Source organism: Thalassophryne amazonica, chromosome 8, assembly GCF_902500255.1.
Source record: "Thalassophryne amazonica chromosome 8, fThaAma1.1, whole genome shotgun sequence".
Lineage (NCBI taxonomy): Eukaryota > Metazoa > Chordata > Actinopteri > Batrachoidiformes > Batrachoididae > Thalassophryne > Thalassophryne amazonica.
The window spans coordinates 100,439,451-100,463,119 of record NC_047110.1 but is presented as its reverse complement, the minus strand read 5'-3'; the positions used below and the strand labels follow the sequence as shown (position 1 = coordinate 100,463,119).

The 23,669-nt window shown below is 41.3% G+C and overlaps 1 protein-coding gene across 1 annotated transcript in view; it reads left to right on the top strand.

Moving 5' to 3' along the window:
• The window catches only part of mical3a (microtubule associated monooxygenase, calponin and LIM domain containing 3a), a 188,851-nt gene that overhangs the window by 16,649 nt on the left and 148,533 nt on the right, over positions 1–23,669 (top strand). The window contains 1 exon segment of the mRNA XM_034177077.1: positions 7,049–7,329. The gene's annotated coding sequence lies outside the window, so the exon portion shown is untranslated.

Genomic DNA, 23,669 nt, shown 5'->3' with positions numbered 1-23,669 from the left:
GGTTGGCATGTTGCCCTCCAGTAAGCCGCCATTTTGTATGTATCACCATAATTTTGATGGTTCCAAGTCAGACCCATTTGGATCATGTATGCATGGCTAGGTGGGTGCATAATATGGGACCTGCCTCCTTTTTAAAAATTTCTTCCAGTAATTAGCAGAAGTCAGGCAGCCACATGAATCAGTCTCAGGACTCCCCTGCAGGCGGATACGGTCGTTAAATATTAAATGTGGGATTGAAACAGACAGTTTTACTCCTTATCAAGCGAACCACTCATGTACACATGATCCACATCGGTTATTTAGCATTCACCTTTAACCTCTAAATCTTGAGTCATTGCAGACGCAGCCTGATTAGTTATCCTGATGAGGCTCAAAAAGGGTTCAGGGACCTCGGGACATTTGACCCTTTTAACTCTGAGAGATGTTTCGATTTATAACTCCTCAGGCTCCTAGTTCACAGTCACAGTAAGGTCCAGTGGTGCTGGAAATGGGACGGGCACAGCCGCACCCTGACCGCTGCTGCTGTTTCGGTCTGAGGTCTCCTAAACACACCGTGTCAAATTTAGACAGGCTCACGCTGACCACAGACACACGTGAGCTCATTGTCGGCGCTGCCTCAACCTGTTTGGATTTCTCTGTCAGAACCCAAACGACCACCACACACAATCACCTCTCCGTTTCTCTCACTACCCATCATGCCCGGGGGCAGCTGCCTGGTGCTTATTTAGGTAGAGTTTAAACAGAGTCATCCTTCTAGAGGAAATTAAATGTTCAAGTTACCACAGTAGCTGGATTTAAGTTTCCTAAAATACTGCTGTGATTCTGGGAAAATCTTTTTCACTTTTGCTCAATGGACTGTAAAGCATCGTATTGTCTCCATCTGGACTTGAACACTTACCTTCTACGATAAGTTCAGATGAACCAAATTAACAGTTGCAAGTTATCACAGGAGAAAATATGAAGGGCAATTTATCTGACATTTTTAAGGACCCATTTTATGTTTATTACACACAGACACACAACAACTAGGGGTGGGCAACTTGTTCCGGAAAAGGTCAAGAGGGTGCAGGTTTTCTTTGCAGCCACTGACTCCACCAGGTGATTTCACTGATTAACATCACTTTGAGCAGATGGAATCAGTTAATCAGTGAACATACCTGGTGGAATCTGGCTATATATGTCAGAGGTCAGAGGAGAATGGGCAGACTGGTTGAATGGGCGATTGTGTAATGCACCATGTGAATATGGTCCAACATCTCTGAGTAAAGTTTGTCACACCTTGTTGAATCTAAGCCACGAAGAATTAAGGTAGTTTTGAAGGCCAAAGTCGGTCCAACCTGGTACTAGTAAGGTGTAGCTAACAAAGAAGAGAAAAGAACCATGAATAAGGCGCACCAGGGTGTAAGTTAGACTTTTTTTTTCTTTATTATTGGCTCTTTACTTTGAAATTTTTGTGCATTGTTGCAGTGTACTTTTTGTTATTGACATTCTTTTCTTATTGGGGTTTATTTTGTTTATTGCTTTGATTCCTAGGAAAGTCCAACATAAATTGTTGTTATTATTAAGAACAAATGTGTGATTTTTCAGTTTATAAGTCAGGGGTGGTGGCCAAGTGGTTAGTATGTTTGGTTTCAAGGCGGAAGGCTCCTGGTCCAAACCCCACCCCTGCCCATTTCTCCATGTAATGTGGAGTTGGGTCAAGAAGGACATCCGGCGTAAAACTTGTGCCAAGTCAACATGTAGCTGGGGTTTGCTGTGGTGACCCCGAGTGAAAATAAGGGAGCAGCTGAAGGAATTTAAAAAGACATACCAGAGTATACAGTAGTGTTCAGAATAATAGTAGTGCTATGTGATGAAAAAGATTAATCCAGGTTTTGAGTATATTTCTTATTGTTACATGGGAAACAAGGTACCAGTAGATTCAGTAGATTCTCACAAATCCAACAAGACCAAGCATTCATGATATGCATACTCTTAAGGCTATGAAATTGGGCTATTAGTAAAAAAAACAAGTAGAAAAGGGGGTGTTCACAATAATAGTAGCACCTGCTGTTGACGCTACAAACTCAAAACTATTATGTTCAAACTGCTTTTTTAACAGTCCTGTGAATCACTAAACTAGTATTTAGTTGTATAACCACAGTTTTTCATGATTTCTTCACATCTGCGAGGCATTAATTTTGTTGGTTTGGAACCAAGATTTTGCTCATTTACTAGTGTGCTTGGGGTCATTGTCTTGTTGAAACACCCATTTCGAGGGCATGTCCTCTTCAGCATAAGGCAACATGACCTCTTCAAGTATTTTGACATATCCAAACTGATCCATGATACCTGGTATGCGATATATAGGCCCAACACCATAGTAGGAGAAACATGCCCATATCATGATGCTTGCACCGCCACGCTTCACTGTCTTCACTGTGAACTGTGGCTTGAATTCAGAGTTTGGGGGTTTTCTCACAAACTGTCTGCGGCCCTTGGACCCAAAAAGAAAAATTTTACTCTCATCAGTCCACAAAATATTCCTCCATTTCTCTTTAGGTTGATGTGTTCTTTGGCAAATTGTAACCTCTTCTGCACGTCTTTTATTTAACAGAGGGACTTTGCGGGGGATTCTTGCAAATAAATTAGCTTCACACAGGTGTCTTCTAACTGTCACAGCACTTACAGGTAACTCCAGACTGTCTTTGATCATCCTGGAGCTGATCAATGGGTGAGCCTTTGCCATTCTGGTTATTCTTCTATCCATTTTGATGGTTGTTTTCCATTTTCTTCCACGCGTCTCTGGTTTATTTGTCCATTTTAAAGCATTGGAGATCATTGTAGATGAACAGCCTATAATTTTTTGCACCTGCGTATAAGTTTTCCCCTCTCCAATCAACTTTTTAATCAAACTACGCTGTTCTTCTGAACAATGTCTTGAACGTCCCATTTTCCTCAGGCTTTCAAAGAGAAAAGCATGTTCAACAGGTGCTGGCTTCATCCTTACATAGGGGACACCTGATTCACACCTGTTTGTGCCACAAAATTGACAAACTCACTGACTGAATGCCACACTACTATTACTGTGAACACCCCCTTTTCTACTTTTTTTTTTACTAATAGCCCAATTTCATAGCCTTAAGAGTGTGCATATCATGAATGCTTGGTCTTGTTGGATTTGTGAGAATCTACTGAATCTACTGGTACCTTGTTTCCCATGTAACAATAAGAAATATACTCAAAACCTATACTAATCTTTTTAGTCACATAGCACTACTATTATTCTGAACACTACTGTAAGTCACAGGACCCACCAAACTATTAAACAAAAAACCCTCTTATACGGTATATATGTAAATCAACAATAAAACTAATCATTATGTGCATCCAGACTGCTGTTTGTCTGCAGTGGTTACATCTTTTATCTCCACCTCTCCATCTGTCCTCTGCAGAACATCGCTCTCTAACCCGTAACAGGCCATAAACATGATGAGGTCACCTCTTAGTGTCACTGCTCCCATTATCTGCTGCACCAGTCCATGCAAGCAGAGAGAGTGTTCTGCAAGCAGACGGATAATGGATACATGTGTGAACAGTTATGTCAAAAGCCTTGATTTGTCCTGCTTCAGCTGGTGTTGGCGTTTGACGTAACTCAGAGCATCGTGCATGCATCTACATGAGCAGCAACAAACATCAATCGGATATCAAAGTACACAGAGGTACAGCTACTACTGTAGATTATTTCTTCCTTAATTATTGGCTAAATTTGACGTGTCAAAAGAATTTTCACACAAATATTCAAATGAATGTGCTTTTCATGTGTTGACTATTTGTCACCTTCCAAAAACAGTTTAGGAGTTGATTTCCTTTATTAAATGGTCAGTGACAAGAACCCATCTGGTGACACTTCTTACTGTGTCTAGAGAAGCAGAAGGCTTTTTGAGACATCATGGACATCACTGCCTAGTTGTAATAGAAATAAAATGGCAGCAAAATGCATAACCCTGGTGGCCTTTGGAGCACAATGACTAAGCCACATTTACGACCAAATGAGACGTTTTAACAAAATGATGAAGGGGGAAACAAGTATTCCTTAATAAATTTCTGTAATTGAAAAAGCTAAAGATACTGAAAACCAGAGAAGTGGGTGTAGTTTTGTTCATCAGCCATATCAATAGCAGACTTTTGAATGTTCAAAAGGATTCACTTCTGGCATAAATTTTATTAATTGCAGGTGAATTACTATGTAGTATCAGAGTGTAGTACTCAGTGGTACTGAGTATGAAATCCCACTTGTGGTGTTTTCTTTGATTTTTTTATGTCTCTGGGTTATCAGCCTTTGAGATGAGGAGATGCCAGGGACAGAGGTGTTTGGTGATAACTTTTCAGGACAATGAGGGTCCAAGTCTTTAGGGTCATAGTGCTTCCTGTCTTACTGTATGGTTGTGAAACATGGACGCTAACCAGTGACCTAAGTCCATGAATGGTTGTTTTTGGTACCGGGGCCTCATGCACAAAGACTTGCATGGATTTCCTACTGAAACATGATGTACGCCAAAAACCAAAAACTGGCATAAACACAAAAATATCCAGATGTATCAAAGAGTGTGTACGCATGGATCCATTCTTTTTGTACATCCTACTGAATGTGGACTTGAGCACACATGCAGAAGTACCAAACTCCTCCTTGTCCACTCCCCTATTTAAATATGCAAGTACATTTAAATAGGCCCTGGAACCAGGGGGATTCCCCTCTCTGTCTGGAATGATCACAGTAAGAAAAGAAATTTAACTGATTGTGAGCTACAGATGAAGTGGAGTAAATGAAGTAAGTGAAGTAAATGTAGTGGAGATACGCATACGGGATAGTTTATTTGGTACCCTATCAACGGAATAAACTTGAAGTGGAAGCAGCGCACACACACTGAAGTTTAAGAGAATGAGGTGCGGCTGACAGTGTGTGACATCACAACTATATGCACGCGTTTATTGAGAAATACTGAACACAGGGAGACAATCGGGGGCTTGTTAGGAACCTCTAGTTTCACCATCAAGAAACAAAATAATAAATAATAACAAAAACATATTTGAATGCGCACATGCCAAAATGTGCCCGCGCTGATTTCATTCGGAACACTTGCATGAATAAACTATTTGCTCATTGTGCACATGGCAGAGAGGGGCACAAAATGCGGGTGAGGCACCAGCGCATGTTCCCAGACTTGACTTGACTTAGATCTCAGAAATTCTGGATTCACAATTTCCATTGAACACAGCTAAAAAATAACACTGACTTTAACCTTGGGTACTGTTGGACTGACATTGTGTCAAATGAGGGGATACTTGGGGAAACTTCAAATTAGACATTCTACCTCTGTTGGGAGGGAACATCAGTGACAACATTTTGGCATGTGGTGTGTTACTCTGTGCATGATCCAGCACATACGTGCCTCAGTGTTGAGGAGCCCCATCACTGGAAAAGGCCAAGGGTATGCCCACATATCATCTGGCTGCAACAGATGATGATGCCTCCCAAAACTAACCATTTGGCAAGTTTTGGGAGTCGGGCTGTTCTTTTTGTAACACAGTGATATATCTTTGTAGCTTCTGGTACAATTTGAGCACTATGCTTCATATCTTGGAAACACAACATTTGATAAAAATGAATGTTTGGTTCTTCCAGAAAAAGATCATTGCACAATAAACATTCCAGGAATTACTGGACAGCGAGTCCACGCTGTGATTACTGGTGTCATCATGTGAAATGACCGTGAAAGGAACAGAAACGTTTCCCTCTAACGGGCTGTAAAGCACCAAAGTTTTTCTTTCTGATTTTTTTTTTTTTTTCTTTTTGGGTCACTGGACACAGAAACTGTTTTCTGCTCAGTTAAAAACTGCTGGATTTGTGCCAGTGTCTTGCCCAGAATGCTTGTAAAATGGATTTACAGCGGCGCGCTTGTCACTATTTAGTTATGACATGTTCACTGTTCAGCACAGTTACTGAATGTTGTCACTATTAAACCCAAAACATAAAGTGTCCAATAATTGCTGAATGCAAGAAACACATTTATACATTAAGGTGAATTATACTGCGTTCAAGACAACGGTGAAGTCAGAAAAGCCAATGGGGAAGTTCTGAAAAGCGTGCATTCACTTGATCAACTTAGAAAAGAACATGGATGGTTGCAGTAACATATTTGTGCTTTTTTTATTACAAGGAACACATGGTTGTAGTTGTTCTGACATCAAATCTGATAAATCGGGATGCTAATTTTCCAAACAAAAAGTCCAACCCGACTTTACTTTCAAATAATTATTTTCAAGTTGGAGCTTGTAATTTTCCACTTTCTGACCAGTCATGAATGCAGCATTATTTCAGCAGATGGATCAGCTTCTTTTTTTCAGTTTAAAGGAAATGAAAGGTGACAGTCTGATTGCTTGATGTGGCAACAGCACACTCATGAATGAATAAATCCAGCTCTTTTGCACTCAACCGTACACTGAGATTTCAAGCAGTATCAACAGTAAAAATCATCTGGACAACAACCCCCCCCCCCCCCCCCCCCCCCCCCACACACACACACACACACACCTGTGCCATGTTATGCAACTGCTGTCAAGATAGGGTCCACTCTGTTCTGCAGTGTGGATTATTACACCCTGTTTGTGCAGTGCTATTTATAGTCTGTGCAGCCGCTTTTGGAGGATCTGAACTGTGGCAGGTCAGCAGGTCAAGTTGGCTCATATGGCTGCTCTCGTATATCTGACAGTTGTGGCTTGGCAGTGAGTTGCATTCTGGCTACTTGGAGCCCTTATCAAGCATCCCATAGCCCTGAGACAGAGTCCAGGTCAGAAACACTGAAGCACATGAATCAGTCAGGCTGAACCATCAGCCCCTGCTTAAACATTTCGACTTTGGGTTCAGTCATCCGGCTCAGCACTTCTTTTAAAACACTTCTATTATGTGTGTGTGTGTGTGTGTGTGTGTGTGTGTGTGTGTGTGTGTGTGTGTGTGTGTGTGTGTGTGTGTGTGTGTGTGTGTGTGTGTGTGTGTGTGTCCTTTCAGGTCGCCTGCATGAGGAGCCCACCCATCTGTGAGCTAGTGGGCGAGTGACATCACCTCCTTCTCACACCCTCCTCACTCCAGTGCATCTGTCCAATCATCACTCGGGGAGATCCGGTCACGTGAGAATCCCCCCTTGTCTTGGTTACCATGACAACGGGCGCTGGTCCAGGCAGCATCTTGCCGTGGTGAGAAGAGGGTAAGAAAGCAAGAAGAGAGACAGAAAGAGGATAAACTAGGACAAATCCCAGGCAGAGGCAGACGTCGGAGCTCCGCTCAGCACCGTGCGTACTTCAGCTTTTATATCGTCTTTTATTATCATCATCATCATCATCATAAGCAAGTGCATGAAGAGCTGACGCAGTGCATTACCATCTGCATCTGATAATACGGCAGATGTCTTTGAAGATTTCAAGGATGACATCACGTGGAAATCCTTTGTTATGGTGTGTGTGTGTGTGTGTGTGTGTATGTGTGTGTGTGTGCGCGCCGCCTGCCTCACCTTGATGAGCCTTTGTCTGCGTGCATCAGACAGATTCCTCTAATCCTCAATGAATGCCTATTGACAAACGTCACTCCTGAACAGACACGTGGTGGGAACCAAGGTGCAATTACAGCCTATTTCATAACGTGGCCAAACTCTGACGGAACACGATGTAGGCAACACACTGACACTCATTACACCTGATCTCCTCCTCCAAATCTCACTGCATTTTGCTTTAATTGTTCACACAACCTCTTTCCTGTGGTTTGCTTAATAAGCAAATCTGTCCAAATTCAACAAGGACGTGTTCTGATTGAAATCCTGCAGAGGCAGAAACTGGTTTCCAGCAGCAGGAGTGCCGTTCAGGATTATTCAAACCTTTGTGCCATATAGACTACAACCAGCCCACGTTTCCCCAGCAATTTTAGACCACAACCACTCTAATGGAGGACATCATCAAACAGGTCAAAGTTCGTGCTGGAAAACCAGTTGTTTTTTTTGTTTCCAGCTGCGAACCAGCTTTTATTTTTGGTTGAATTGATTAAAAATTGGTGTGCAAACCTACACTTCCCTGTTTCTGGAAACGGTCTATTATTGTCTCATAATAAAGCAGCATTGTTGGAATTACTGTAAAAGCAAAATTCTATTTTACCTGCAGATCTATTGTACCTGCACTGATAGTAAATGTCCACCAGGTGGTGATATTGCTTTATTTCAGGAACCTTGTGACATAACCAACCTGTTGCTTGTAGTCCTAGATGTATATCTACATCTATAAGCAACGGGTTGGTTATTTTCAGCTTATACAGTTGTCAGTTTCACACTCTGTGCCAAGACTGTTAAAATAAAAAATGTATTTGCACACATCTGTGCACTCATGGGCATGTTGGTCTTAAAGTATGATGTGGTATGAGTCACAGGCCACTAAAAACATGCACTTTGACACTTTTGTGCAGATCCGTTTCCTTGTCAGAAAGCCTCTTTTCTTTCACACACCGATTGCACCAACTAAACAGCAACGGGCCACATTCACATATTTAAAGGCATCGATAGATGACGGGCTGGTTGGTTTATTTCATGTGATGCCCAAAACACACATAATTAACTAACAGACCAACTACATCCCCTTTCTACCCTGTGCTTTACTTTGCGCTCAGATTTGCATGGTGTATAAATATGAAATGGGAGTTGGACATGTCCCAAATGCACTTATGCCATGCATGTTAGGATGCTGAGTCAGCGTAGAGTTGATGGTTTGGTTCTCGGCTCCTTCTGTCTGTGTGTGTTAAAGTGTCCATTTCATCATTAGAGTGTGGCGTGGGCATTGATGTGCACTGACGAGGTTAACTGAAAGCATGCGTGACCTTTACTTTGTAATTGTGACAATGGCTAATCATCACTTTACAGCGTTTGTAATTTCTATTGACTGCGTGGCTTGCTGGACTGCTGGTGCATAAATATTTTTTGTTGTATGAGAAGAAGTCTTGAATTGTGATTTGACTGAAAGAGAACAAAAGACAAAGCGTATTTCTGTCTGTGGGCAGCAGCAAACACTTGCTTACTGTTTTCCATGTGAGCTCTCTCCACAGGAAAATGATTGCAGGAAGCTTACAATTTTCCTAACTTGTAATCTAAAGTGGTTTTCCACAAAAGCAAACATCAGCCTTTCTAAAATCACTGCACAATAGACATTTGATGCTTTGTTAAAAACAATGAGAATTATAGGTAGAAATGACTTGCTGAGACTCAGAGGTTCTGTTTATTTTATGTCCCGTTGAGGTTTGAATTAAAGTCTTTAAAATGATTGTTTTACTCCCCATCGGTGTTGGGTGCAGTTCAGCTAATCGGCTAACGGCTAAGTAGCAAAGTTAACTTTTTTGTTAGCCGATTAGCTTTTCAGATAACTTTGAAAACTACCAGCAGACCAATTAATACTGTGTTCCATTTACTTCAGAAGTTGTATGTCTGAACTGGAGATGGCATCACACATTTTCCACACAGCACACAAGTTGGAAAAATAAACCTGGATGCCTCCAAGATGTTGGAATATGGAGTGCTAGAAAAAATATTCAGTCCAAAATATAGTCCTTGTGGAAGAAACCAGATGGTGTAGAAGTTACATTAGTGTTTTGATTTAATGCTTGGTTTGTAACGCGGTGTAGACAGTCATTGTTGTTGTCTTCGACGGGGTCAGCCAATGTTAGCGCTTTATGCTGTATTTCATGCACAAAAATATTGCAGCAGTATGTCCACAGACAGCAGGACAGCAGTGTGTGCATGATTTGTTAAATGGGACACAGAAAGACAGAAAGTTTTTTAAAAAAAACCTTTAAAACAATAGCTTTCACTGCTGTTGCTGCTGGGAACTGCCATCTTGGATTGTGAACTTGAAGTACGCACCGTTGCAGTTTGTATGGCTTGAAAGGTTTAGCTTCCACCAGATTTAGTTCTGCTAACTTTAAGTTGGCTAACATTTTTTTTTTTTTTGTATAATGTTTAACAGTCAAAAGCATTTGTAAACCCTATAATCTTACATTTTTCCTTTTGGAGCTTAGATGCTAATCCAGTAAGCAAAACTGACGCATTGCGCGAAGGCAACAAGCGTCACCGCAGGTAGATGGAGGAGCAGGATGTCAAGCCAGAGTAAATACATTAATTAGATTATTAAAATTATTTTAGACTATTGAAATGTGCAGGAAGCATCACTGCAGGCCCCACACATCCTGGACACAGTGTTTTTCAGCATTTCCCCTTTGGGAGGCGCTACAGATCACGCAGTAGGAAAACAACCTGATGAAAGAAGTTTCTTCCCACAGGCGTTCACCATGGAGAACCTTATCACTGTAAATCCCTGCAGATAATACAGAAACAACACACGTATCACTCAATAACTACTTCTGTAACACCTATTGCACAAGCATCTATGCTATGTTATGCTATGCTAAATTGGAGTTACATTCCCTGTATGTGCATAGATATTTAGCCAATAAAGCCGATTCTTATTATATTTATGATTATACTATATATACATGTTAAATGTGTATTTGTGACGTTTACTAGCACGCAGTCAAACAGAATCTTTATTTATTTTGTATGTCACACTGCAGCTTTTCCCAGCAATGCAAATTAATTTCAATGTTTCTTACAGCACGTGAAGGCAGCAGGCCTGCCGCGTCATGATGGGAGAAACCAATCGGATTAAACTGAGTTAAAAGACGCAGGCTCGCTCCAAACAGGGGCCGGGGGTTTTCTCTGCTCGTACTGCGAGATAAAATCAGATATATGAAGTAGTAACACTCGTCGATCCCTATTTTCCGCCAGATAGTGAGTTTTTTTCTCACTGCAGTATAATTCCTGGCAGGTCTGTAAAGATTCCAAGGTCTTTTTGGCGGGTGGTTAGTAATAGATTGGACTCATCCTCCCCTCCTTGCTTTCGCTGTGGTTTCGACCGTTCCGTCTCCGTCAGTTTCAAGTTGCGCCTTCTTGTGCTCCCTGGCTGTTGCTGCCTGTTTTGGATTAAAAAAAAAATTATCCTCTAAATAAAGGACTCCTCAACGCTGTGGATTTTTTAGAAGGGGACGTAAAAATCGCCTGAAAATAATCATGGATTAATTGCCGAGATACATTGGTGGATAATTATCACGCAGGATTTAAAGGTGAGAAAGGAGATTCGTCCCGCTGTGTTGTTCGTGTGTGTGTGTGTGTGTGTGTGTGTGTGTGGGGGGGGTGCGTGGCTACACGTTTTGTCACACTGGTGGTTTTAATTTGCCCTCAAACGATCATAAATCACGCTTTTATTTGCACATTACAAGCTCATGGGTGCTTGTTTTTCGGATGAATGAGTTGACTGCCAGTGAATTTTTTTTAATTTTTTTTATCTTTATGATCTCGCTGTTTGTGTCGTGTAGCTCAAAAACTACACAGATTTTGTTTATTCCTAATGAGACTACAGTTTACATATGTTTGTAAGCTGTGGTTGGATTTGTCATTTTGAATCTGTTCACCAACACAGTTGAGTTGAAATAGACCACCAGCTTTAATTCAAGGGGTTTAATGAAAATAATGCATTGAATTTTTTAAAACATTTAATATTTGGGCATTTTTTTATATAGTCCTTGAATTTTCACAGGCCATAATTAGCTGGACAAATAAAATATTTATTCTTAATACAAATAATTACTCTTGCAGCCAGTTTTGTTTTGACAAATCAGATTGGAATGCAATTTGGAAATACAGTATTACTTATTTGAACTTGGACCACATCGGAATGCTGCTACTGAGCAAGGCTTCCAGAAGTACGCAAAGCTGTATTCCAGAAGTGGAAATTTTGCTCAAATTTCCAAAACATTTATGTGTTTAAGATAAAGTAAAACCCTAACCCTTATCTTTATCGTAACCTAAAACCATTGAAGAAAATAATTTGCAAGGTTGCAAGACAGCTGAGATGTTAGGTTTATGTCGCATTCCAGGAAGCTGGGAAGTCCGAAATTTCAGACCTCCTACTCTGAAAAGTTCCTACTAACAGGGTTGGGGCAAATGGATCTACCCCTACATCACTGAGCTGCAATTGCATCTCAATCTCAGGCAATTGCATCTCCATGAATGGCGTGCATTCATGGAGATGCACGCCATGAATGGAAAACATCAACTAAAAGACTAATATGTATATGTCGCAGACATGAACGAGCAAAGCTCTTCAGCATCTCACCATGTCATTTAGGTCCCTCGTGTACCATTACGACAATATTGTCCGGTTTGTGGCTTCGTTTTTTTTTTTTTTAACAATGTTATCTGGTTTGTAGGTTTTTCCCCTATGGGCAGATTTTTTTGTGCCATTTCCGGTTTGCGGCTTGGTCTACCATCGTTTTGTGGCTTTTTCCCCTATGGGAAGATTTTTTGTGCCATTTCCGGTTTGTGGCTTCGTCTACCACGGAGCGAGCTTCGCGCCGCTGCAAGGCGCTTCGCTCGTATAAATTTTTTTTATCTGTCTTTATTTGATTATACTAGACATTGTGAATTAACACAACTTGTTCTGCATAGAAGTTGGCATGAAGATATGTCGCTGTAATCTCTCTGTATCCAGCGGCCTTGTATTTCCATAAATGCACGACGATTTTTGTCACAAAAATCCGTAAACAACAGTTTCCAGTAAAGACCACAGGCATGGCGGGCACAGAAGGTGGGTGTTTTTTAAGCGATTGACACAAAACAAATGGTCTGAAAAGAAGGAAAGTTGTTCGTACGAGGAGTTTTTGTGCTTCTCCATTGTGTAGTAACCGTAAACTGTTCCTTGCAGATCTCAGACAAAATTGCGCATTTGAGATGTCGTGATATTTCAAAATGCAAAGCCACTTGATGATGTTATTTAGTAACGTGATGAAAAAAATGAATGAGCCTGACAAAAATATAAGTTTGTTATGCGCATTCGGCAAAGAGACAACTCACTCACTCATCTTCAACTGCTTACTCCAATTACGGGTAACGGTGCTGGAGCCTATCCCAGCAGCCATGGGGCGGGGGGTACACCCTGGACGGGACACCAGGGCCACATATACACAAACACATTCACACCCGCACGCACACCTGCAGACAATTTAAAGATTCCAGTCCACCTAACCTGCCTGTCTTTGGATGTGGGAGGAAGCTGAAGCAGCCGGAGGGAACCCACACAGACACAGGGAGAACATGCAAACTCCACACAGAAAGGTCAGGTGGACAGATGAGAAACTATTTTCTTAAAAGATCTGAAAGTTCAGCTACAATTTGCCAGAAGGTACATCTGAGATGCAAGCCTAGATCTGATGTTTTGGTGAAAGAAAACCCTCCTCTATACCTCTTCATCATGAAGCTGTATAACGTGATACAAAATGCAAAACATGCACAATGCACAGTTTCTCTAATCACAGCTGCAGAAGCCTATAACATCTGTGTTGTTTGGGTGTTTTTCCTCATTCTTTTCCTGCTTGCACAGTCACTCAGATTTTGACAACTGTCTACTCCACACAGAACATAACTGCAAGTGTTACACAAACTTTCTTTTTCGATATGTATTTCATGAATGACGGTATATTTTGTGCTAAATATACAACCTTCAAAACAGCTGTACCAGAAACACTAACTTTAGTTGATGTGTGTTTTTCTAGTAAGAGTGCAAAACAGTGCTGCAGAAGAACATGGATTACCATGCTAGCAAATGAATGAATTGCATATTGTATGTTATTTTTCATGTTGGAACTAATTTTTTTCAAGAAAGAAGGAAAAATAAATGCCGTTTGCATCATATTATAGCAAGCCGATGACTTTGTGTGTGGCTATTTTTCAAGTTCATTGATCGCACGGCTATTTTCAAGTTCCTGGTGAATTTATGAGGAATTTCCATTACCTGTATTTTGAGTTGCGGCTGCGACATGCTTCGGTGACGCAATGTAAAATGTCACATCGGTTCCCACGAAGGAAACGTCTGCTGTTGCATCATTAACATCAGTTTTAAAGCCCTCCGTGGTGACCAGATTAGTTGCCATTTTTGCCTTCATTTCATTCACAAAATATTTCGTCTGGAACTTGAAGAACCCCTTCCAGCCCAAGAAAAACAAACAAAATACTTTTTAAAATTATTATTATTAAGCAAAGTATTTTTTTTAAACTTTATTTTTTGATTGTTTAAATATTAAGCAAAGTATTAATTAATTTTGACGTCAGTCAATTTGGGTCATCACCCTGACTGCTCTGGGTGTAACTTTACTCTGACATCAGCAGCACTTTGTTGGATTCATGTCAAAACATAGTTTTCTATGGATTAACCTTCTTTTTGAAAAGTGATTTCATGTGGGATTAATTGATTTATTCTTAATAATTTTATCTAACAGGAGGTCAGCTAATAGCAGGCCAATTTTTAAAACTCTGCATCGGAGCTTTCACAGAAGGCAGCAGACGTCAAAATTTGTATCTGTTGGACAGATTTCAACTTCTATCAACATGACAAAATTAGAAAATGACCCTCCACCTCTTCCTGCTTCAAAGAATTATTTATCAGCTGTTTTTCTTTAAATGAAATGCTCTGTCACTGTTCGTGTGATCAGTTCCGTTAAAAAATACTCAGTAACTCCAGTTTCACACCAGATGTCTCTGTTGTTGAAGGCAAAATCTCATAAAAAAAAAACTGTATAAAACTTTGATCTGCTGCCCAGATGGTTTTGTCTTGTTTTATTTTAATAGCTTGGCTAGTGTGCAGGACATGCAGGTGGTTGGTGTGACAGAGGAAGACACAGATGACAGGGTGAGATGGAAACGATTGATCTGCTGTGGCGACCCCTAACGGTAACAGCTGAAAGACAAAGAAGAAGAAGGCCAGTGTGCAGTGTCTGACTCAGAGTTAAGGTGCCCTGACACTTGCACGACTTTGATCCGTGCACTTGCCCGCACATCGTCGTGATGATCCCAAATGCTGTGTTCCCAGCTGGACGCTGTGCTTTGTTCCACTAGCTGCCACACGTTGTGCACTGGACGCTGCGTCTGTAAAATAATTATTTTGTAGTGGATAAATCATTTTCTGTCCGAGTTAGCTGTTGAAAACGCCTCTAATCGCTTCCGGAATCACAGAGGAGCGCTCCAGGTGCTACTTTTCTCTCGCGCGCTGAACGAGGAGGAGAAAGCATTTGGAGCTGTCTAAAAAGGTAATTATTTGTCATGTTTACATTGTCATGGCTTGGTAAAACAGTTGCATGTTCTTTCCTTCTTGTGTGCAGCTGTAAAAGTATGTTTGTGACAGATATAACATCTCGTTATCGTTCAGACGAGCTTTGCTCTGATGCGGTGCACTGACGCAACCACTCCCACTGTACACTTCTTTACTCATCTTGATGAGCTGCACGTAGTGTTGGTGAATAGATCGCGCAATGTTCACTACCACTTCACGTATGTTGCATGACATTTATGTGTGAGATTTTTTTTTGAACATTTCAAAATTCTCTTTGCGCAATTGCACGCACTGGCGACCGTCTCATGTTCAGTCTATACCAATTAACGATGAGTTTACTTTCCTGCACAACACAGTGCATGCATCAAAGTCATGCAAGTGTCAAGGGGCCTTTACTAACTTGCACCTCGTAGGTTACATTTTGCCCAGCTTCTGTTTGTTTCCAAATGCTCATTTTTTTAATTTTAATTTTTATTATGATGATGTTAAATTTAAGTCAGTTAATAAAATAGATTCCTATTCATAAAAATTCATTTATTCATTTTCTGCTCCTTATCGGAGTTCGGGTCACGGTGGCAACAGACCAAGTAGGTCTTTGCACAATTCCCTATCCTTGTGCAACTCCTGTAACTCTTTCTGTGGGAGCCAGAGGCGTTCCAGAGTCAGCTGAGAAATATAATCCCTCTTGCGTTTCCTGGGTCTTTCCCAGGGCCTCCTCACAGTTGGATGTGCCTGGAAGACCTCCAGAGGGAGATGACCAGGGGGCAGCCTAACCAGGTACCTGAACCACCTCAGCTGGCTCCTTTCAGTTTGAAGAGGCTCTACTCTGAGTCCCTCTCGGATAGTTGAGCTTGTTGGTCTGTCCAGGAGTGAAAGCCCATATACGACCTGACTATTAACAAGATGCAGACATTAAGTTTTATTGCATAGCTAACTGTACTGATGACACCACATTACACAGAGAAGGATGTGTTCATCAGTGAAATCACCAGGCACAGTTGCAGTGAAACCAAATAACTTCACAGCACATTTTTGGGGAAACCCCGGAGTGATCAGAGTCACAGCAGCAGAAATACTCCTTAAGCAGCTTTTAACAGTCATTTCTCTGTTGTGCTCTGAGTAAGACAGCTCTGTGCAGTGTGAGGGACAGACACAGAGAGAGCCTACTGTGCTTATTGTTGCTATTTTATTCTAAAACAGGGATCAGCATCTGAGATCCTCGAGAGCACCTGTCCTTCATGTTTTCCATATTTCCTTGGTGCACCCACAGCTGATTAGTTTTGTCTGTTGTTTTGTAGCTCTTGACCGGCTGAGCACAAATGGCGGTTAATTATCAGTGGGCGGGGCAGGGGGAGCTGGAAAACATGCAGGGCAGGTGGCCTCGGGGACCGGAGTTGGTGACCCTTGCTGTGGAATGACGAGTGCAAAATTTGCAGAGGAATTGATCTGCAAAGAAAATACTAATAATACTGTACAAAAATCTGAAAAATTACATTAAAAAAGCACAGTTTTTCTTGTTTTCTCAGACTCATCCTTTCTGTACCTGAAATAAATCCAACTGATGTTAATTTTGTCTTTGCAACCATTGTTCTTCTTTTCTTCTGTTCCTTTCTCATTTTTAGGACCATCATGGTCAGTGTCAGGGGTGGGCAATTAGTTTTCCCAAGGACCCACATGAGTAACAGAAAATACTGTGGTGGGTCGGACCAATATACTGAGCTCAATTCTGTTCCATATTAGTTTTATATCTTTGTAAAAAGCAGTAAATGTTATTGTTGTGACTATGATCAAGCAATGAAAAAGTGAAGTAGGCTTAGTAAACACACCAACATTATATAATTTATTCTATCAAAATTCCCCAAAACAATAGTGAAGAAACCATTTGTTTTCAAAGACCAACATTCAGTCAACTTCACATAAAATGCTTTTACCATTCTGCTTTTATAGTAGAGAAACTTGAATCTTCAACTGGACTGGATTGCTTGACGTGAGGACGTTTCGCTTCACATAGCAGAAGCTTCCTCAGCTAAAATTCTTGCTCTGGTAGTCTGACTTCTGTCTTGACCCTTGTAGAGAAGAACAAACAGGAGCCACAAAAGCTGGAGTTTTAAACCTAACCATACCCCTCCTACCGAGAGGCAGGCTGCTATTGGCTAGTAACTAGACAGTTGCTTAAATTAGCACCTACTGTGCTATAGTTAGCACCCTCCTAATGACAGGGTAGCTGTCCCTCCTAACGATGGGACTGACGCCTCTCCTGACGACTCTCCTGATGATGTGAATGACTCATTACCATGAACAAAAGACTGAAACTGCTTTGACCTGAGTACCCCATTGTAAACAGGGGACAAAGCGTGTCTCAGACCCCCTCCCCGGTTAAGGCTGGGTTTCAACTGTTTCACATAGAATGCCTCCTTCACCCCTCTCTCAAACCATTTCTTCTCTCTGGCTAAGATTTTAACTTCCTTGTCCTCAAACGTGTGGTTAGTGTCTTTAAGGTGGAGATGAACTGCAGACTGAGTTCCACTGGCGCCTGCTCTGCGGTGCTGGTATAGCCTTTTGTGCAACGGCTGCTTAGTCTCACCTATGTGGTGTTGGTTACAGTTTTCCTGACATCTGATAGAATACACTACATTGCTCTGTTTGTAACAAGGTATCCTGTCCTTAGGGTGAACTAATTTCTGTCTCAAGGTGTTAACAGGTTTAACGTAAACTGGGATTTTGTGCTGTCTGAAGATCCTCTGTAGTTTTTCCCCTACTCCTGCTAAATAAGGGAGAGACACTCCTTCTTGTCTCCGTCTCCTGTCTGTCTGTTCTCTTTGTTCTCTGGGACTTCTGCACTTTATCCAGGGACCATCGTGGGTACCCACATATTGTGAGGGCTTTCTGTACAAGTTGTTGTTCTTTAGCCCTTCCCTCTGTAGTTGTGGGCACCTGTAGGGCTCTGTGTTGAAGAGTCCTGATCACCCTGAGCTTGTGTTCAAGGGGGTGGTTTTAGCCAAAGAGCAGATATTGGTCAGTGTGAGTGGGTTTTCTGTAGACCCCTGTCTGGAACTGCCTGTTCTCTCCATTCGTAACATCACAGTCCAAGAAGGACTGTGATGTTACGATGTAGCCATGTTACGATGGCCACAATGGAGGATACCGGAGACCCCCCATTGTGGCCAATCTGTACACGGAGCTAGTGGAGAAGAGAGCCTTGACGTTGTTCACGGACATCTCTCCCAGTCACTGGTTCAAATATGTCGATGACACATGGGTTAACATCAAGCAACAGGAAGTTGAGGACTTTACAGAGCATATCAACTCGGTGGACTCCAATATCAAGTTCACACGTGAGGATGCCAGAAACAACCATTTAGCCTTCTTGGAATTGCAGTGAGCCGTGTTCACTTCCTGTTTGTATCATTGTGGTGGAAAATGAAGTTTGCTCTTTAACGCCCTGCTTCTTGTCCTTTACAACACTGTTTGTGCTGTTTGTTCCAGAGTAATGAATATAAGATGTATGAAATTTGGTTTCCGTTTATGAAGTTCCACGCAGGTTGAAGATGCTTAACCCATTTTGCCCCAGTGGCAATTGTTGCAGAAGTGTATCACTGTCATTTTCTACTCACAATAAAAAAATCTCAAAGGTACTAATGCAACTTTTTCCACTTATAAAAAAAAAAAAAAAATCTGTGCATAAACGGATTAAGCTGGAAAAAAATAAATTCTGCTGTGACAGAGCTGAGTGCAAACCAAACTCTAAATGTTCTTTGCTGGAATAATGTGGAAAAACGGACATGAACTGTTCCTGTCTGAGGGACCAGCACAGAGTCACAGCTTCACTTTTATCATTTCCTCTGTGATAACCTGTGAATCTCAACAAAACACATGTTCAGGAGTGTTGTCCATATGGTCCAACTTCCTTAGCAACTGATGCCATGAGAAGTGGAACCCTAATGTGGTCACTACAATAAAAATAAGCCTGTTCAGCTTGTTTGGGAACAATATTGCATCTCATCTGTCTAAACTCAGTGATTTTTACAAAATCCTTTTAAAACATGCAGTCGGTTGTTTGTGTTTTCAGTGTGAAGACTGTGATGCACAATCTCCATGGCAGATTCTCCAACATGTGCATTTCTCTTGGCCTCATGGTTAAAGTTTGTCAGTCCCTATTGTGATAACATCATGGTAGTAGTGGGTGATATGCCACCTAAATTGGCATTGTTTCTAGGGCTGAAACCAGTAACTCAAATAATTTGATTACAAAAAATGTTCGAGGCAATTTCTTTGCCTTGAGGCTTTGTTTAATGCTGTAGTACATACGCCAGGCCTGTATGTGGCGCTGTAACACTCCCACAAAAAACAGAGAAGACCATAGAGCATGCGCATAACTAATGTAAGAACTAATCAGTGTAGCAGGCGATGCTACAATTTTACAAAGCCGCACGCTGAATAAAATGGACTTATTGTTCATTTAAAGTGAAGCAGTGTGTTTGTATTTTTTTTTTTTAAAAACACGGTTTGATCCACTGGCTGCTCTCCACCTCCACGGATGAAGTGAAAGGGCGCTTAATCTGAAACTATTCAAAAAAGAAAAAAATGCCTTTGTTCAGATTTGATAAGAGTTTTTAATCAGCAGGCTGTACAGTTGATTAATCAGTGCAGCTTTTGTGGAAACGCTGCACTCTGCAGCCGTTTATTGACACAGAAAACAAGGAATTTGACTTGGGTTTGAGCTGCACTCTGTACGGCATGTATAAATATACACTAAACACTGAATAAATCACAGTAATAAAAAGTGAAAATGAAATGTGCAATAAGAGGGGGAAAAAAGAGAATGTCCTGTCTGCAGACTGAAGATTTCACAGACCACCTGGGCTTATGGTTTGGTAAAGCTCTTAATGTGGGGAGAAAAAAAAAAATTACCTGGTGGGGGGGGGGGGAACCCTAAAGTTAAAAATCTGCATGATGGCATAGCAACATTGTGCCATTGCTTAACCTCTTAAACCCTAGAGTCCCCAAATTTGGGGACTTGCCCTGTTTTGGAACATTTGAACACTCATAACTAACCAATGCTGACACCAACATACACTTATTATATATCAAAATGTCAAGCGAAGTCTCCTCTGCAAGTATCCACTTCAATCACATATCAACTAATCACAGCTGAAACGCCAAGCAAATAAATATATAAATCAGAATTCATTTTTTTTTGGGGAAAAAAAACCTCATTTACTCCTACCAAGTATTATTTACTTTCAATTTTTTGCATCCATTTCACCGATTAACTGATTCCACTTGCTCAAAGTGATGTTAATCAGTGAAATCACCTGCTGGAGTGGGTGGTTGCACAGAAAGCCTGCACCCTCTCGGTCCTTTCTGGAACCGGTTTGAGACCTCTGCCCTAGGACCTGTCTTTTAGCTGATCCAAACTTTTGCATTTTGGACCTTGTACAAGCTGAGAAATAAATCATAATGTATTGGTATGTGATTTTGGTGAAATAGGCTCTAGGGCTTAAGGGGTTAAGGAGAGCCCTACCACTATTGATATTGTTTAAAAACACAAAAGTACTTTTTTATCTGATTACTCGATTAATCAATAGAATACTTGATTCCAGAAATATTCGATAACTGCAGCCCTGTTGGTTCATAATTTGTAAATGGTGTTGTTTAAAGATGTATTTTCATGTTGGTACACCCATGTGTTGCTTCTGATTGATTTTAAAAGACAATTATGGGCAGTCAAATGATTGTCAATTTATTTTCTGTGAATAGTTTTTTATTAATAATAATGATGTGCATCCCACCTTGTAACAGTGCAGCATCTCTGCTGTACAATGGGCTTAAACTGCAACAAAATAACGGTTTGTTTACATCAAGAATCATAGATACGAGGTCTGTTAGAAAAGTATCGGACCTTTTTATTTTTTGCAATAACCTTATGGATTTGAATCACGTGTGATTGCATCAGCCAAGCTTGAACTTTCATGCGCATGCGTGAGTTTTTTCACGCCTGTCGGTTGCGTCATTCGCCTGTGAGCACGCTTTGAGTGAGCACTGGTCCTCCCCCCTTGTCGGATTTTCATTGTGAGGAAAATGTCTGAACGGCTGGAGCAGCGCTGCATCAAATTTTTCCAGAAACTGTGAGAGACAGCCAGGTGGACACCATTCAGAAAATTCAGATGGCTTTCAGGGACGATTTTATGGGCATCACACAGATTAAGGAGTGGTACAGCCGGTTTAAAGACGGCACACAATGGCAGAAGGCGCACCACGCTCTGAGCGGCGATGGACAGGCTGAAACGACCAGATCATTTCCAAACTGAATGATGTGTTGATCTGGGACATCGTCTGACTACCAGAGAAATGGCAGAAAAGGTGGACATAGCACTTTCCCGGCACATTCCACTGTTAAAGGAGATTTTGTCATGAAAACAGGAGCGGAGGAGCCGCTAATGGCGCGGAACGAAAGCACCTCCGTGTTGGTCTCACAGGACATGCTCAGCTCTTCGACAATTTCAAGGATACTCACTCGACTGAAAAGCCACCCAAAGCCGTCTGAATCTTCCGAATGGTGGAAGAGCTGGGCATGTCCCGTGAGACTTCCAGCACGGAGGTGCTTTTTGTTCTGTGCCATTAGCGGCTCCATCCGCTGTAACAGTGTAATGTGCCGCAAAAGTGCTGTGTCCACCTCTCTTGCCATTTCTCTGGTAGTCACACGACGTCCCGGATCAACACAGCCTTCACTTTGGAAATGATCTGGTCGTTTCAGCCTGTTGATGGCTGCTCGAAGCGCGGCGCGCCCTCAGCCGCTGTGGGCCGTCTTTAATCCGGTTGTAATGCTCCTTAATCTGTGTGATGCCTGTAAAATCTTCACCGAAAGCCATCTGAAGTTTCCGAATGGTTTCCACCTGGCTGTCTCTCACAGTTTCTGAAAAAATTTTGATGCAGCAAAGCGGCAGTCGCTCGGCCATTTTCCTGACAATGAAAATCCTCCAAGGGGGCTGGACCACTCCTCCCACAAAGCCTGCTCACAGGCGAATGACGCAACCGACAGGCGTGTAAAAACTCACGCATGCGCACGAAGGTTCAAGCTTGGCTGATGCAATCACACGTGATTCAAATCCATAAGGTTATTGCAAAAAATAAAAAGGTCCGATACTTTTCTAACAGACCTCGTATATTTCAGTTCATGAAAATAAGGCTTCTTCTTCTGTTACTCCTTTACTCTTCACTGTACAGTCAGGCTCATTAGTATTTGAGTAGTGGCAATTTTTGCAGTTTTCCATCTGTAGTGCTATAGTCTAAACTTCAAACCTTCAAGGGGTTTAACAAAAATACCACATTTTATTACATACAGTGAGGAAAATAAGTATTTGAACACCCTGCCATTTTGCAAGTTCTCCCACTTAGAAATCATGGAGGGGTCTGATATTTTCATCTTAGGTGCACATCCACTGTGAGAGACATAATCTAAAAAAAAAAAAAAAGAAATCCGAAAATCACAATGTATGATTTTTAAATAATTAATTTGTATGTTACTGCTGCAAATAAGTATTTGAACACCTGTGAAAATCAATGTTAATATTTGGTACAGTAGCCTTTGTTTGCAGTTACAGAGGTCAAACGTTTCCTGTAGTCTTTCACCAGGTTTGCACACACTGCAGCAGGGAATCATCCTTACCCCACAAATTGAGAACTTGCATGGAATCCCAGACCGAGGGAGATTGACAGTCATCTTGTGGTTCTTCCACTTTCTAATAAATAATCAGAACAGTTGTTGTCTTCTACCAAGCTGCTTGCCTGTTGTCCTGTGCAGGTCCCAGCCTTGTGCAGGTCTACAGTTTTGTGCCTGGTGTCCTTAGACAGCTCTTTGGTCTTGGCTATGGTGGACAGGTTGGAGTGTGATTGATTGAGTGTGTGAACAGATGTCTTTTATACAGGTAACAAGTTCAAACAGGTACAATTAATACGGGTAAAGAGTGCAGAATAAGAGGGCTTCTTAAAGAAAAATTAACAGGTCTGTGTGAGCCAGAATTCTTGCTGGTTGGTAGGTGTTCAAATACTTATTTGCAGCAGTAACATACAAATAAATTATAAAAAAAAATCATACATTGTGATTTGCGGATTCTTTTTTTTTTTTATTATGTCTCTCACAGTGGACATGCACCTAAGATGAAAATTTCAAACCCCTCCATGATTTCTAAGTGGGAGAACTTGCAAAATCGCAGTGTGTTCAAATACTTTATTTTCCTCACTGTAGCTGTGACGCTACAGTTACTCTGACTGGCTGATTTCCAGTCTGACATTTTCCCATATCAGACCGGTTACTATGACAATTGGTCCAAAATGCGCATCATATTTGTTAGAAACCAGAAACAGGGCTCGAAATAGTATGTGCATGTACTAGTTTGTGCACGTATTATTCAAGCGGTGCACGTAATTTTACACTGCACTTG